Raw genomic sequence first — 4,898 nt, forward strand, 5'->3', positions numbered from 1 at the left:
TGGCGGGCTCTAACGGTCCCTCAACGCCCCTAACGGTCGCCAATGGCTCTCAGGGCTCCCCTCAGCGGCGTCCCTCACCTCTCGTCCCCTCACGGCCGCGAAGGAGGGAGCAGGAGCCGGCTTTTTCCGCCACACAGCCACCCTCCGCCGCCAGCTCTCCCCACAGCGGCCAGGTTAGCGCTTCGTCCTGGGTAATTTGTAGTAATTAACGGGGGGTTGTTACTCTCAGTGTGAGGGAGGTCGACGTCGGGGGGATATCAAACAAAACCAGGTATTTTGTCTGCACCTGGCTTTGTCTGCTCCAGTTTTAATCTCTCCTGGATTAGGCCTCCAGCCGCAGCTGCTCTCAGGGAAAATAAGATAGGAACAAGGAGAGAGGGCTGGAAACCTGTGCTTTACCGCCCCCACAAGCCAGACCTATAACCAGGGTAGAGGATATTTATTCCAGTGCTTCCCTTTCTTTTCTTTACCTTTATTTTATGTGAGAAAAAAAAGCAGAAACAATAGAATATCTGGGTGGTGCTTTGACCTTGTTAAATTTACAAGAAGTTTGTCACCATGCAGTCAGTGATTCAGCATCTGGGAAAGACCAAGTCTGGAGCCTGGTCCTGCACTTCAGGGACACTGTCCACCTCCTTCCCCTTCGCTCCCTGACAATGTTTCTTCCTTATCTGTTAAAAATACCTATAACTTGTCCTCCCAACCCCAACCTGTGCCAAGACTGGATCACAGAACTGGAGTAAAGTTGTTTGAAACAGTCCAACGTACCACATATAATGTCAGCAACTTCTGAAACCAGTTTCCTCCAAGCAACAGAGTACCAGTGGCATGAAATTAGCCTGACTCATGCAATTAAGAGGACTGTGGTCAGGTTTTTCAGCATTTCTACAGAGATTTCCCTTTCTTCTAGCCACAGCGGTTGTCCTCATTACCTGACGTGGATGTGAGAGGAGCAGGCTAGTTACAAAGGCTCTCATGCCCTTCTTGAAAGCAATTCCATCAGGGACAGTTAGCAATGTGCAGCATGTGATAAGACATTATTAGATAATGTGATTTATTCCCGTGGATTACCAATTATCTAGCCCTTTTATTTCTCTTATGTTTCAAGCTTTTACCCTGAATAGCAAATTCGTAAGTCATGACAAGCAGGGGCTTAGTCATACAAGACAACCGTTTCGATGAATTAATCCTCATTTTTCTCCATTATCAAGAGCTCATTTTGGAGCAAGATAGGCAAACCCCCATTTTCCTATTAGAGTAGGTATAATCTGCAATCAGGGGAAATGCACTGAAAAGCCATCTCTTCTTAGCAGTTTTGTACCAAACAATACCGCATTGTCTGGATTGCAGACAATACCGTATTGTCCCAAAGCTGCTATTTTTACTACTTATTACCAGATTACTGGGTTAAGCAGCCTCGTAGGAACATTAGTTTTTTCAGATTAAGGAGCGATCAGAATCTCCTTGAGTTTGTGAGCTTCTTCCAGGCTGTTCTGGATGCCCTGGTGCCTCCCTTACAAAGCAGGAAGTGATGGAAGGTACGATTTACAGTTTGTTGGCAAACTGCTTCACAGAAAACATGACCTGTCAAGATCCAGAAAAGCAGTCCTCCTCCGCTGCTCGAATCTTAAGCATTAGCATTATTAATTTATTTCATTCCTGAAGCCATGCCTTTTCTTTCAGACTGTGTACTTACAAGAAACACCACTAGAGCTGTAGCTTTGCTTGGGTTCATTGAGCTGCAGTACACCAGGACGCAAGAGAATTTTCTTGCTCCCAGTACCACAAAAGTAAAAGACAGCAAACCTTGATGTGATCTATTTTCCCTTCTTTTCCAGCAAGTTCTCAGCTAGATACCACGTCCACGGTTTAGATCACCCTGGTAGATGAGATACGGTTTGACAGCGAGTTCGGATTGTACCTGAAGAAGTTGTCAAGATGAGCCAACCTCAGCTGGGACAGTTGTCAGAGGGGACATCAGAGGTCTCCAAAGTGAGTAACAAATCCCCTCCTCAAAGATGGGGTGCAGGGTATGGCCATAAGAGAACAACGAGATACCATTTCTCTGTGGATGAGTCGCCAATAGAGCCCAGCTGTTCAGGCTGCAGAAAGCCAAGGAGGGGGCGTGTGATAGAGGATCTGAATGACAGCAGAATGTGGATTCTCACAGAGGTGGTCCCATGGAAATAAGGGAACAGACACCTGAGCATTTCAGAAGTGAAACACCAATTTGCTACTCACAGAGCCAGAAAAATATCACTTCCTTTCATTGCTTCTGGGCTCCAGAACGAGCTTTGGAGTTTGGAAAGAGCTTCAGGAGGAAAAGAACAACAAGGTTGAATTTCTGCTGTCTTTAACAATTTGGTGCCATGAACAGACACCAGTGCTGGCCAGGGGAGAAACTTGTCAGCAGGGAGAGCAGCTTTAATGTAGATTCCATCGATCCTGATGTCTCAGCAATGGCCATCAAGATGAAATTTGATGTTATGCCTGTGTCATCAGCGCTGAGGAGCATCTATGGGTAAAGGTGTGGTAAAGGATTTCTCGCAGGAGGTACCAAAAGTTAGAATCCCCAGTAACAAGCAATTTTAAACATCAAAGATAGATAATGTCCCACAGACACCAGAGGACACTGTTAGGAGTGCATCAAGGGAAATGTTTACAATGCCAGAACATAAAATATTTAATGGAGGGGGGGAATAAATAAATAAAGGAAGTCAAAGCTTGAAGAACAGGCAACAAAATGAGCTAAAAAGTGCTGAGAAGGCAGAAGGAGAAACTAAGATACAGAAACAATCTATTCTGCATAACCAGGCATCACCAAAGGCAAGGACACACAGGTATAATTCAGGAGAGACTGGGCTGCAAGACCGTTTGTCCAGGCAAAGGACAAATTTAATAGCAAAATGCATAGGATCTGCACAACTGACACTCAGTCACCCAAGAGGATTGTCCCAGCAGTTCCCTTTGATCAGACAGGTAATGATTTCTGTGGTGATCGGGGGCCACAGGGGTTCCCGTCTCACGCTTGCACAGAAAAGGGCAGATTTGGGACTGGAGCACTGCCAGTCCAAAGAGACTCCCTCAGAGAATGTTTGGGGCTCTGATAGCAGGGACTTTAAGAGCATTAAATAATTATTTCTGATTTGCAAAACAATATATGTTCACTTTAAAGTACTTTAGGTACACGCATAAATCTCAGTCTTCGTATAAATTATTCACATATGCGTAGTCATATATATTGTTAACCCCACCTATAAAAAATGCATTTGCTAAACAAAAAATATATTTAAATATCCATTTTTCACCACCTTGTATAAAACAGCAAAATGTTTCAGTTGACTATTCAATACTCAAAACATTTTTCCAAGTTACAACCCTTTCATTTGGGTTACTCAAGAAATAACCCAAATAAAAGGATGGTAACTTGTGAAAAAAAATGGTCTTAACTATAGGGAGCTATAAAGGAAGCTCATTAAAAAATCATCAAAATCCCAACCAACCAACCAACCAACAGAAGCCTGAACCCACTAAAAAATACACAACCCTGAAACACAAACACCTCCATTGTCAAAAAAAAACCCCACCTTTGTGCCTGGAGATCCAGAAAGAGTTAAACAGCATCGCAGGCAGCTGATGCCATCTTCTGGTGTCACTTACGCAGCTGCTGATTTCAAGCCAGTCTGGTCAGATCACCATCAGGGAGATGCAGGGTGATGTTATTTTAAGCATCGCTTTATCCCCAGGGCAGGGTTCACTGAAATACCATTAATTCGGGAAGAGGCAGCGGAGCGTTCCCAGCGCTGGTGGGAAAGCGAGCACCAAGCTGCCATCAGCTCACAGCCAGCTGCCACCAGCCCGGCCCCGGGGGTGAAGCTAGGACATGTGGGGCTTCGTGGCAGCTTGGGCCTCGCATCTCCGCCAAAAAACACTCTGAACTGCTATTTGGGTTTTAAGAGTAGGTGTGAGTTGTGCCTAGGCTCGGCCAGTTGATCACCTTCTGCCCCATTAACTTCTTTCTACTGTCCTTAGCAGAGTTCTGCAGCTGACAGGCACAGCGCTGTTTATTTGCAGAGACATTCCTGACTAGATCAGATCTTGCCAGAAGAGGACAGGATAAGCATGGTGCTGTGGCCAGAGCCTTTTCACTGTATCTGTCAGACCCTTAAGGAAGTGGTTGTGTTCTCCTGTCAGACAAAACGATCTGCTCTGTTACAAAAGTTACCACTTCTAATTGTCTCCCTCCTTCATTTGCCCTTTGCTCTCTAATTGATCTTTCTACATTATCCTCCCTGTGTAATTACATTTGTACTAAGTTAAATCAGTGTGTAATGGGTTGAAGCCAGATTGGACTGAACACATTTTCCCATTCTTGCTCACAGAAACAGTCCTAACTTTGGAAATAAAGCAGTGTAACCAGGACATAGCCCATGTTCAGTTCAGTTGCTTCATTGTTATTCCCTTTTAATTCTCAGATTTTAGTCCTAGTCCAACTACATTAATTTCTTTTTATTACTAAACTGTAGTTACTGGGTGACAATACAGACTGTGATTAAATGGGGTTAAATTCATAGCAAATGTAACTTGCATGGGTGCTCTTCCTTAAGTTTTTGAGGTCACAGAAAAATCCAAAGCACTCACAGGTTGCATTTCAAGACAGACAAGGAGACTCAGAAACCAGCAAGTCACTGAGAAAATGGGGAACCTAACTTGAAACTCTCTTTTCCTCCTGTAGAACAGGAAGGAACTTCAGAAAAACATTCTCACATTAGGAAATGTCATTTTGGGTCCTGACCATCATTGCTGCAGGGTGGCACACAGCCAAACCAGTTTTGGGACAAGTGAGCACTTCACAACACCCTGCTCTCAGGTTCCTGCAAGTACAACACCGGCATTCC

The sequence above is a fragment of the Mesitornis unicolor genome, unplaced genomic scaffold, assembly GCF_000695765.1.
Source record: "Mesitornis unicolor isolate BGI_N332 unplaced genomic scaffold, ASM69576v1 scaffold8757, whole genome shotgun sequence".
NCBI lineage: Eukaryota > Metazoa > Chordata > Aves > Mesitornithiformes > Mesitornithidae > Mesitornis > Mesitornis unicolor.